Source organism: Heliconius melpomene, chromosome 5 (assembly GCF_056956725.1).
Source record: "Heliconius melpomene rosina isolate 202511_hmr_F chromosome 5, ASM5695672v1, whole genome shotgun sequence".
Classification (NCBI taxonomy): Eukaryota; Metazoa; Arthropoda; class Insecta; order Lepidoptera; family Nymphalidae; genus Heliconius; species Heliconius melpomene.
This window is the reverse complement of record NC_140393.1, coordinates 9,615,229-9,628,283: the sequence shown is the minus strand read 5'-3', so window position 1 is coordinate 9,628,283 and position 13,055 is coordinate 9,615,229. Positions and strand designations below refer to the sequence as shown.

The following is a 13,055-nucleotide window of genomic DNA, read 5'->3' as shown; positions in this document are numbered from 1 at the left end:
AAATATTTGAAAAAAATTCAAATAAATTTAATATACCTTACAGAAGTATATAAAATTCCTTATATAACAAAAAAAATATTATTTTTAGGGTTTCATACCTCTTAAGGAAAAAAACGAACCCTTATAAGATAACTTTGTTGTCCATGCGTCTGTCTGTCTGTCAAGAGCCTTTATCTCACGAAAACGAAAGCTTGGAGATATCGAGTTGAAATTCAGACCATATACTCAGGTCTACAATCTCTTGATGTAATGAAAATATCATATTTCTACATTTACCTAAAAAAAGATATGGCCGTTTATATAGCAAAAAACGTGTTTCGACACTATAAATTAAATTAAATTTAATAGGGTACTTCCTGTTGAGCTAGCATATTTTTTTATTTTTTTTTTATTTTAAAAACTACATCCACTGGCGCATAGTTGCCCGTGCCTTTTTTTATTTTAAGAAAGTTCTTTTAATGTGGCGTACTTAATTTTGGGACAATTTAAACTGTACTTATATCTAGAGCTTATACTAGAGGGGTTGGATGAGACCCCTACCTCTTTTTTTTTTTTTTTAACATATAGTATTATCGAGCTAGCATCTACAGGTAGTACTAGTTCAGGAAAAGTCTGAAAAATATTAATTTGTGGTAAAGTCCTAAATAATAATACTCTTAAAAGGGAGGCAAATTTAGTATTAAAGTTTGTACTCCGTCCGTCAAGTACGAACCCTCGATGTCGAGCCCAAAATCACACTTGATAGATATATCGAGGATCTAATATTATACTTTAAGAATTTGTTTAACCAAACAGAGTAAGTATATGCATTAAATATAAAGAGTTATCATTAAAATTAAAAGATTAGGGTGATTTTAATTTCTAAAATATTTAGGGAAATAAAATTATCCTAATCTATTAATGAAAGTCAGAAAATATTAATAAAATCGTAAATATCTATTGCCTAAATACTTGCCCAATACCGCTCTTAACTCTGACATAGATCTTAAGATGCTATTTTCATACATAATTTTTAATCTATAAATGAAAACGGCATCTCAAGGTCTCTCTCACGATCGATCTCAGAGTTGAGAGCAGTTTATAAATACAGACCTAAGTACCTAACTATGATGCAAGTGCATTATATCTATTTTATTATGTAAAGATGATCTTACTTAAGGAAATGCTAAGGGTGTTTCCTTCACTTACTTAAGAAAGGCTAATCCTTTCTTATTCATGTAACTCGGCTGCTAGGGCTTCTTGTAAACTCTATATAAAGCATTTCTGTTCTATATAATAATTCATTTAAATAGTGTATGTTGTATTTACTAGTGGACTTGTAAAAAAGTGCAAGTGGACAATTTATTTCTTTAAGCAAAAAGGTTAGTGTATATGTAATTGTAACAAGACTAGTAGACTTATTCTTTTGTATGAATATTCTTTTCCCTGAACAAATTTTTTGTAACAATTTTTATATTATTGAGAAATGTATATGCTAATTGCTATCTAACATTACGTTGAATTTCTTGTTGAACTAATTTTCTTTTGTTTATAATACCTAGTTATACTTACTTAAGTGAGTCTATTTTCCCCAACACGCAATGCCTCTAGGATTCGGCAGATAGTAAGGAAAGGAAGTGTCTTGATGAGAACGGAGTGTCTTAACACTAGATTATGACCTACTACCTACCTACTTCTTGTTTCCTTTTTTTTAACTCTACGCCGCATTCCACATTTAAGGCAGAGAGAACCTGCGAACCTAATGTTAAGAAACTCTTAACTGTCTTATAATGAAAAACTTAATAAAATAATGCAAAAAACGATATAAAAATTTCGTGCCACATTCAAAAAATATTTTGATACCTCCATGATTGCCCCATACTCGTATAGCAAAATAAGGTTGGTAAGCGGACCGAATAGTAAAAAATAGTGAACATTCTCCACTCATTTATTAATAATATAATTTCCACCACGTTCTCTCAACTCGTACCACACACAAAAGCCAGTGGATATCTAGTTAGTCGCGAGCCGACGACCCAAAATAGCAATTTTAATGATCCTCCTTTGTTTATTATTCTTCCTCGCGATGCTGCCCGATGCCGGTTATAACGGGCGACGGGACGCCGGATAAATATAATGTCAGGCCAGATAAAGCTGTTCTTATGTTTTTTTTCGCTGTACCCCGCAGGTTAGATAGAGGGAACGTGGGAACCTAGAATTAAAAAAATATTACACTACAGTTGTGATTTCGCTTTCTACTCGAGGAAATGTTTACGTTTAAAATATGTTCGACATCCCAATGTAGTTAACACAAAGTGCTACGTCATGTTTTTTGAGATGAATAATCGAACGAGTAATTGATAAAAACAATTACCAAGAATATACAAAAAAATAGTCTGGATCAGCACTTCAGTAGCTTTTTCATTATCGGTTCCACGAAGGAAAAGCAAAATATAAAATTTCAGATGGTTCTTAGTAACTGAGAATATTAGTTACACATTTTTTATAGAATGGTTTACTGCATTTTTTAAGGTTCCGTTCCTCAAAAGGAAAAAAACGGTGCTTTTATAAGATCGCTATAAAGTCACCTCAAGATCGCATGGAGGTATCAAATTTTAATTAAAATTTAATATTCAGATCACGGCCCCTTGGAGAATAAAAAAATTAAGAGTGTGTCATTTAGATTAGGTACACTGCGAATTTAATACAAAATGCAACAAAAACGATGTAAAGATTTAGCCCTATACTTTACCGCGGACCTGGACCCCTGGAATTATGAAAATCGAAACAAAGCGAGAACTAAAATAAGCAAATCTCTATCTCTCTCTGCCGCCTAGTTTCATAGTGTCTAGTTTCATAGTGTGAAGCTGTACCTACCTAATTGCGCTATTACCTACCGTCCCATCACTAAATCGTAGCTTTGATAGTTGTAAACATTTGTGTAATAAATTTACTATGCGATAGAATTTTTATTGGTTAAGTGGTAAGATTTTTTCGTGATTATATTATTAGCTAATAGTGAAAAACAAAAATGTCTTAATGGGATCGTAATGTATTAACCCTAAGTGCCCAGGTTCCCTCTGCCTACACTGCTATGTGTGCTGTATTGCTAAAACAAAATAATTACAACTGTATTTGCAACCTATAAAGCCTTATATTATTGTACATACTATTGAGTTAACCTTAAATGAATTAATTATTATCTTATCACATATGTACCATTTTTAGACAGGTAAATATAAGATACTGAAAAAATCCTTCAAACTTTTCGATTTTGAAAGATGTCGCGTTCTACATAGCAGAAACTATCGCGATATACGAGTATAACCTTATATAAATATCTATTACTTACCTTTTAGGCCTAGTACACTCAATTCAAGAGGCATTGCGTGATGAGTGGCGGAACTCTACACGCGAACGCGCCTTTACTAGAACGAGTAAATGGAAATATTTCATTTCCTCCAATGGTAATCGAACCACAACCCGGCACTATGACAGATGAATAGGATTCGGCACTAAGTTGATGGAAACAAACCTCAACTTTTGCTGTTACACACGTCCCAGTAGTCCAAGATTGCCGTCGATGCCCATTTCTTTATAAATATTAAATATATTTGTGTTATTTGGCATGTCATTTGGCTTAATGTCTAAATCTCAATCACGTATGGTTATTATGAAATTCCCGCGTCGCGTCCCAAACGTTTAAAACTTTATTGTGTCAAGCCAGTGGCTGTGGTATAGTTGGGCGGTGCGCGCGAGTCGCGACGCGCCTTTATTCGGTCATACTGGTTTCGCGGTTATTTTGACACTTGTCTTTTTTTTAATTTTTCTTCTTTTTTGTGTCTATTGTTTTAATTGGTTCGGCTTAAGTGTTGTAAAAGGTTTGTTTTTGTTTATTAATTATTTTTTATTGTTCATTGATGTGTTGGTAACTATGATTATATATTTTTTTATTATTGAAAAAAATTTTTTTTGCGGAACGGAGTGTCTTAAGACGAGGTTACCTCTGCCTACCCTGCTGTATGCGGAATTCAGCGTGAAGGTGATTTAATTTAATTTATTTTTTTCGTTAGCTCAGTAAATTCTTTTGTTTTATAGTAAATTCTATTTTTTAAATATTACATTGACTAGCGAAATAATTAATGATTACACAATTTAAAACTTTATGTTAACTCTAAATGAAAATCAGCTTTCTTTAACAATTTTAAAAGTAAAATATAACATTTCATTTCATTTTATATGCTTAAATAAATATTTAAAATACAGAAAAACATAATTTTATACCTTATATGTAATGAATACATCATACATTCATTACAAACAATAATTTATTTTAAATAATTGTACTCACAATATATTAACAGTTTTAAAATTAAAATATTTAAAAAAATGGAGGTCGCAAGTATAAAGGCTACGTACAAATTACGGAATTACAGTTTTAAGAAAATATAGCTATTTATTTGAAAAAGAAACGAAATGGCCAATAATTTTTAAATTTATACAATAATCACAAAAATATTTCCAACCACACATGTAACTAACCTAAAAAGAACTTAATTCTTACCACTCCTTTATGGAGCAATGGAGTATAAAAAAAATCTTTACGATAGTTAGTATAACGTTTTCAGAGGCGGGAAATGTTATTTTCTCTTTACGCTTTATCAATAGCAGGCTAGTTAGAGGGTGCATACCTTCTTTTCTAATGCCATCTCTCAAAAGTCCTCAGAAGTCCCACTCCGTTATCCACTCGCCCAAAGACACTTCTTTACACTATCTAGGCTCCCTATGCCTCCTCAATAGAAAAAAGCATGAAGCTTCAAAAAAAATATGATTCCAATTTTCTTTGCTAACCATACAATTTTTTCTACTGTTACATTAGCTGAGCGGTTGATCGTTGGCAATAAACACTTGTAATATGTTGGCAATCACATCAGCTGTCTGGCCTAAAGTCTGTAGCATGGTAAACGTACTCGGATATTTTAATGAAAAGAAAGATAAAATAAAATGGAGATTTTATAGTATACATTATTGTGAATATTTTTTTAAAGTTGTGCTCTCATTTCGAATGGGCCCATACTTAAAATCTTTTCATTTGCTTTGGTTATGTAATGATAAATTTACCTACACTTACATATTATATAGAAACGCAAAAAAAAAATAGATCAGAGTAACTTTTCACAATCCTCTATATGATAAGTTGGTTAAGTGCGTATTGACACCAAATTGAATCGTTGAAACAGAGAGTCCCGTAGCAATTTCACGCTTGAGCTGTAGATTTGCATGATATTAATTCCAGCTTGACGATCTCTCCATGCGACCTTAAGAAAAATCGTCTTGACAGACTGACAGACACGCAGACCGAGAAACGGACAACAAAGTCATCCAATAAGGGTTCCTTTTTCTTTTGTCCTACGATAACCTATTAATAAAAATACAATCTGCATTAGCTCTAAATATGTTAAAGTAGAAGAGAAATAATGTAAATTCTGAGTATATTCGAATTTACCTTTAACATTTTCATCAAAGTCAGCTGATGTAGCTGTTCCGAGACGTGGACGGATAAATAGACAGACGGGCGATATTTCAAAATGTTTATGTTATTTGTATCATAAACTAAGACGACTACAATTAATCTATTAATTGTTACATTTATAGGTGAGCTCCCATTTTAAAGATATCTGGATTAGCGTTCAGTGGTTCACTTGTGACTTCTACGAGGTAAAATAGCTAAGTAAAGCTGGAGGCATGAAGGAACTAAACGCCACGCTTTACTTTGTTACCAGACCGGGGGAATGCAAATATTAAATATTTCGTTTCCTCAAGTGGGAATTTCCTGCGATAGGTTGTGGGTTCAATTCCCACTTGGGAAAGGTATCTTAAACATAAAATAACACTGCTCAACAAATAGATATATCTATTATCCATTATTATTATCATTCCATGCTCCTGTATATCAGCCCCTTGAGCTTGGGCGGTATTCTGCGCTCGCAGACCGCACCATTGACTTCCCGTCATTTTGCCCAGGAAGCGCTTATCCGGCCTTGGACATCGTGATCGATGCCTCCAGACTCTGAACTGAACTTTTCCGATTTAACGGCTGGCTCAGGACCTATAAGGATCGTGTTCGAGTCCGGGCTCCCGCAGGCCATGTACTCGGTGTTCAACACATTTCGGGATCGGATCGGGATATTCAGTTGAATATCTTAATTTAAATAACTTAACTGAGAATCAATTATCTCAATCTACTCCCTACCAAATCGCGGTAACATATACAGGAAGATGAAAAAAAGAAAAAAGATAAAAAAATAGATATATAGATACGTATACAAAGTATTATTGGAACTTTGATTACGGCCGTAACACGTGATTTATCGAAGCCGTGTACTATCGCCAAGACATTTACACTCGTCTGCAGTCCATATATCCTCTTTGCATTTCAATACACTTTATTTGTTATTTGTTGTGATATATTCTAACGTATGGGTATGGCCTGAACTCTGAAATCTCAATAGTTAACGCAACTACTGAAGTAGAGTTAGGTAGTATGTTTCTTGGCGCGATGCCGCTAGTCAATCTATATCGAATTAACTGTTTTTGTGTTATATAAGGAATATGTATACATGTGTATGATTAATTGACTTGATTTTTGATGAAATTTGATGAGGTTGATTAAAAATAATATTATAAAACATTTAAGCAATATACGGAAAGATTTTTACTATAGTATAAAGTAGTAATTTTAGAAGCTTAATATTTTTGTGTGCTTCAAAAGATAAATGAACAATAAATGATTATAGACTTGTCTATACGGGTTCTGTTTCTTTAATTTTGAGATACGTAATCCTAAAAATATTAAATATGTACACATATACGATTATATGATATTTTTTAAATTCTATTCTACTTTTTTTTATCTAAATTATAGAGTTCGATAGGTACCACTCGAGAGAATGAAATATTTAATATTTTCATTAAGTACCTCGCTCTGGTAACAACGCAAAGCGCGGCGTTCAGTTCCGCTATTTAACACGCAACGCCACCAAAAATTTGGCGGACATTGGAGAACGGAGTTTTTTATAAATTTTATATGTGCGGGATATAACGTGAAGCTAAAAAAAATGCTAAAAAACATTATGAATATTAATGTAGGTATATATTTTTATGTGAACAGTACTCCACTGGTACTATAGAACAGTGGCTATTAGCTGCGCCCTGCCAAAAGATTGCAGCGCACGCGCATGCCTCGCGATTTATGATCATCGCTCGCACGTGCCTTTAAAGCCGCGATTACATTTGCACCGAGTGACTGTGTGATGAACAGACAAACACATGTATGCATCTACTAGTAACAATGTATTAACGAGATTTAAATCAATATGTTAGAATGTTATTGGATTGGACTATGATAGTCTGACTTGGTGGTGGAGGTTGAAAATGTCTATAACACTAATATTATAAAGCTGAAGAATTTTCGATGGCATCTCGAGGCCGTTTTGGCGCAGCGGCACAAGGGTGCGACTGTAAACTAATTGTAGGTTCGATTAGATAGAGAAGATCGAGAAGAGGATAAATTATTCAATATTTTCATTTTTCACTCTAGTATCGAGGCTAAGCACGACGATGAGCTTCGCTACTCAACACGAAATGCCTGAAGAATTAGTCGGAAAATGGAAAGCGGGAGTGTCTCAACTCAAGGCACTAGGTTTATCAGGTTCCCTCAGCCTCCTATGTGTGGGATACATCGTGAACCTAAAAAAAAACCAAAACAAATATTGTGAACCAATCTTAACGTGCAAGTTGACGGATAGCGCGTCCAGAGCTCCAGCCGTCGCGCGTGTCTGTGAATAATTAGAATTAGTCCGATTGTGCAAATTACTACATCACTACACTGATTGGAGAGACTAAATCATATTATAATGTGTGCTGGGTGGAGACGCACTCGCGGTATGGGTGCTAGCTTGTAGTTGTAGCTTATTTTTTATAAGCTCTTTTTAGTTTGTGTTGTAACTATGTAATAAAATCTAAGATTCTGATTTTCGCGCTCTTCTAATTGTGTCATCATGAAATTGGACTATTATATGAGTGGGCTGGATGATAATACAATTTTATGGTAGCATCGAGCTGGTATCACTGGTTTGTAAACGCGACGTCGACGGAAATCACTTGGTACTTTCCGTCGAACTCTCGAGGCATTGCGTCTTGAGTGACGAAACTCAACGCGACGCCCAGTTTTACCTCGTTACCAGAGCGAATCAAGGAAAATATAAAATATTTAATTTCCTCCACCGGGAATCGAACCCACAACCTGTCGCTCCAAAAATACATAATATATTTATGATTTCAAGACAAGATAATTCAGGATATAATTTAAACAGCTTCCCGTCTCATTATTAACGATATATCCGAAACAATTTGGAGTAAGATCAGAGGACGTGGAGGGTTTTACGACTACATAGAACACAAACATGGCGGCACGCTTGTGTACTTTACGCACATTTCGGTAATATTCGCACGTGCTTTGTCTGTCAACGATTTATAATTTTTGTGGTTCTATCTATTGGGGTAGAGTTGAGCGGGTTTAGTTGTATTTGGTGGTTATGGGTTTGGTGGTTGTAAGTTCATATTAGTACAGGTGAAAAGTTAGTTATTTAGAAAGTGTATAAAGATTTGAACCGGTGCCTCTTGGAATCCGTCCAAGCACTCTGACCACTAAGCCGTTCTTTTCGAGCTACGCTGATATTCTTATATGATTTTTCCAATTTGTTTTTGTTGTTAGTGTCTTTATAGGTACATTTTTACAAATTTTATGTAAAATATCTACGTATAGGTCGATTTCGTAAATTTCACGTAAAGTGATATATTTATAGAGAGTAATGAACTGCAACTGTGTTGCCAGTAAGATGTAAAAGATTCCAGCCATTACAGTCTATGCAGTTAGAAATACAAGAATACACTGGTTTCTTTAGCGAAAGAGGTTATTTGGAAAAGCCAAGGAAAGGAAGGAACGGCGATGGGGTTCACTGCCACGTTCCACCAACCAGCATTGAATAATCTTTTGCACTAGCCTAGTATTAAAACACTTCGGTTTCCACTTTCAGTTGAACTCTGGAGGCATAGCGTGTTGCGTGGCCGCAAGTTCAAGCTAGTTATTTATTAAAAGACAAGCGGACGCGCACAGCTTCGCTTGAATATTTTGGGGGTGAATTCTAATAAACCATAAAACATGTGTTCAATGAAATGTTTTTAAGAGTCTAAATTTCTAATTTTATAATAATCCAGATTAGATCCAGTTTGTATAGAGAAAAGATTTTGCCATACAAACTTTCAACCCCTTATATGCACCCTTAGGGGGAGAATTCTAGAAAACGATGAAACACGTGTTCAATTAAATACTTTTAAAAATCCAAATTAAAAATTTTATGAAAATCGATGCCGATTTAAATTTTTTTCCATGCAAACTTTCAACCCCTATTTCACCCCTTTAGGGTTAAAACTTTTCAAAATCCCTTCTTAGTGGATGTCCAGATTACGAAAGTAAACATCTTTCCAAATTCCACGTTTTTAGGTACAGCGGTTACGGCTGTGCGTGCGTCTTACCTCAGCCAGTGAGGACAAGTCCTTTTATATATATATAGATAATAACTTTAGCTTTGAGAAAAATCTATAATACGTTCATAATTCCATATATAGATATACTGAGAAAACACTTGCCACTTGCCGTCACAGCTGTGGTACATCAGGGTTCGTTCCAAGAAAAAATATAAGCGGACGTGTGTTCAGAATATTACTCCAGTATAATTTGTACGTACATCCGGGACCTGATACTGAATCATAATATGTTTTAGTCAAAATAATGAATGTCCCGCGCCCACTCGCGCCCGTCTCAGTTTTGATGTTTAAATTAATATACATAATTAAATTAATTTCTGCCTAAATTACGAATTATATGAAACATTTTTTTTTCCCTTTTTTTGTCTCACGCTTTATCCCGCATGTTGTAGGTAGGCAGAAGGTACTGCGTGTTGAGTGGCGGAACTTAAGCCCGTTCCCTCGACACCAGAGCGAAGAAATGAAAATATTAAATATTTCCTTTCCTCAAATGGGAATCGAACCCATAATCTGCCTTTACAGTTACTCGCTTGTGTCTCTACACCACGAACTCAACCTCAACGTATGAAAAATTGATAAGTTAAAAATTGTATAGCCAAGTTACATTGCCAGTGGTGTAAGTCATACCACTACGGAATCTCTTTGAGTACACAGCAGGTTCTGTTTGATGCTGAACATTCGTGACGGCCTGTGGTAGAATATTGATTCTCTCGGTCTATGTACAATTAAATGTCAAGATGCTTACCACCTTTTACACATGACATGTTTAAGACATTGGGGAACGGTCATTACTTCTACAAAATAATGATTAAATTCTAGGAAAATGTTTTTAAAATAGTTTGTATTATGAATTATGATAAGAGATTGACCTACCGATATGGTCACGGTTATAAAGCACATATAAATATCCGAATATCAGACAGTCGTTCTATGTCTTTCGATTCGCGTCAGACATTTTGTTCTTCTTAAATATTATTATAATAATATTATAAAAAAATGAAGGTGTCTATCTTCTTCATTTCGTGTGTTTTCGCCTTCTTAGCAATCAGTCAAGCTAACCCTGTGTAAGTAATTAATAAAAAAGTAAAAAAAAAATTTTAAGTTAAACGGTTTTATATTGCAGATAAATGTACTAAAAGCTAAAAAATAATTTCATAGAAATTATGATTACTAAAATTTAATCGTGGGGCACGTCCAATATCTACAATTGAAAGACATAGCGTGAGACTTCACCCACCTAGTGGTAAGTAGCAAGTGTCCCCACGATTTTATTTTAGTAATCATAATTTCTATGAAATTATTTTTTAGCTTTTAGTACATTTATCTGCAATATAAAACCGTTTAACTTAAAAATTTTTTTTTACTTTTTTATTTTTAAGTTTTTAGTTTTTATTTCTCATGCTATTCAATTCGTTGAAATGAGGCTCGATGTCTCATTATTGCAAGGTTAATGGAGAATGTTACGAACGACCCCCCCAGAGGTCCAATAGAGGGACAAGGCTATGTACAACAAGATGTGCCTGAATCTTGAGGGGAAAACGCTAACGACATATCATTTTTATCCACCTAGTGCCATACAGTTCTCGGCGCGCTTTTACCTTTTACCTTGGGTGGTACCCCTAGCGACGTATCATTTTTAGGCACCCTATAGCCACACAGTCCTCGACAGGATACCAGATCTTGACTTAGGTGGGAGATTCATATTGTAATTGTGTATAGTATACTGTATTATACTTACCAAGCCCTTTATTTTGATACCCATATTGATGGGATTGAAAACTACATTATCCGCCATTTTGTAGCAGTGGCCATCTTTGATTTTGATTTTGTATAGTGCACTGAATTCTACTTGACAAGCCCTTTCATTTGATACCCATATTGATGGGATCGAAAAAACTAACTTGTCCGCCATCTTGTAGCGGCGGCCATCTTGGATTTTGATTTTGTATAGTCCACTGAATTCTGCTTGACAAGCCCTTTCATTTGATACCCGTATTGATAGGATTGAAAAAAACTAACTTGTCCGCCATCTTATAGTGGCGGCCATCTTGGATTTTGATTTTGTATAGTCCACTGAATTCTACTTGACAAGCCCTTTCATTTGATATCCATATTGATGGGATTGAAAAAAACTAAGTTGTCCGCCATCTTGTAGCGGCGGCCATCTTATATTCACAATAATATTGAATATGGATAATTGTATTGTCACCAGAATCAAAGGCGTATACCAAATTTCAGATCAATCGGTTAACGGGAAGAGGGTTAAATTTCAATTACTAAATTTGACCCAAACAAACAAACGGGGTGAGCTAAATAAAACCGTTTAAAAAATGTATTTTTTAATGTATAACATACATATATATTTTATAGATTACTAATATTTATGAATTTTCTACATGAAATATTGATTAAATATCTGATAAATTCCTACACATATCTGGACATTTTAAAATTTTAACATGCTATCTAAGAGCCAAATATTAAAATTTACTTTCCTAATATTCAATATTTAATTTATCAATAATAAATACTAAAAAAAATTTCAAATAGACATGTTGTCTTCTTTAATATCTTATAATTTATATTATTTTATGTATTAAAAGTTCTGAATTCTGTTTTTTATAATTCAAAAAATCATAAAATCAATAATGAAATAATATTTGTAAATTTTATATTTTAGGCACACTTTTATCCACCAAATAAATTTTAAATTCATATATTTACTTACAGTCCTGATGACGCGCTCTGTCTCCTCTACGGTGAGTGCTCTGGAGGGGACCCTTGGGGATCTAAACGCCGCGGAAATGATTATATCGGCGATAAACGCAGAAATATTACATATATAGTTCCTATTTTACCTGAATATCAGCGTGTGGTGAGATCACCGTAACAAACTGATCAACTTATAAAATCTTAATCTAAAAATAATAAATGGCGTTACAAGTACTGAAATAACGTTGAACTTCAGTTGCCGCCAATTTGCATAATACGATAGCGAGTAAATATTGAATATCTTAATTTATTAATTAATCTACTTCACGCTGTATCCCGCACACCGCAGGGTAGGCAGAGGGAATAAAGTGTTAAGACACTCCGTTCCCCACTTTCCGCGGAATTCTGGAGGCATTGCGTATTGAGTGGGGGAACTCAACGTCGCGCTTTGCCTCGACACAAGAACAAAGAAATGAAAATATAAATTTAAATAAATATTACATAATATCTTTATTATCTTTATATCTATTTATTTAAATAAAATTAAAATAAATATTTAATAAAAATGTTTTTACAATATTCTTCGGTCATTTTCATCACTTCTATTTTCAAGGTCTTACGGTTGTCTTCTTTTCAGGTGCATAGTTGATATTTTTTTTTATTATAATAGACGTACTATAAAGAATGTTATTTGTAGTGTTACTGTTGTTTTTTTTTTACCTTTTTATATAATACTAGTGGACGCGCGCAGCTTC

The 13,055-nt window shown here is 34.0% G+C and overlaps 1 protein-coding gene across 5 annotated transcripts in view; it reads left to right on the top strand.

Moving 5' to 3' along the window:
* The first annotated feature begins 1,242 nt into the window (after nt 1–1,242).
* Nucleotides 1,243–13,055, top strand: part of LOC146539281 (SET domain-containing protein SmydA-8-like) — a 28,939-nt gene continuing 17,126 nt past the window's right edge. For 2 of the 5 annotated variants that reach the window (XM_085185533.1, XM_085185529.1), the window contains exon 1: nt 1,243–1,361. The gene's annotated coding sequence lies outside the window, so the exon portion shown is untranslated. Of the gene's footprint in view, nt 1,362–3,718; nt 3,861–4,000; nt 4,022–13,055 lie in introns of those variants that run through there. The other 3 variants (XM_085185532.1, XM_085185530.1, XM_085185531.1) reach the window with 2 other exon arrangements.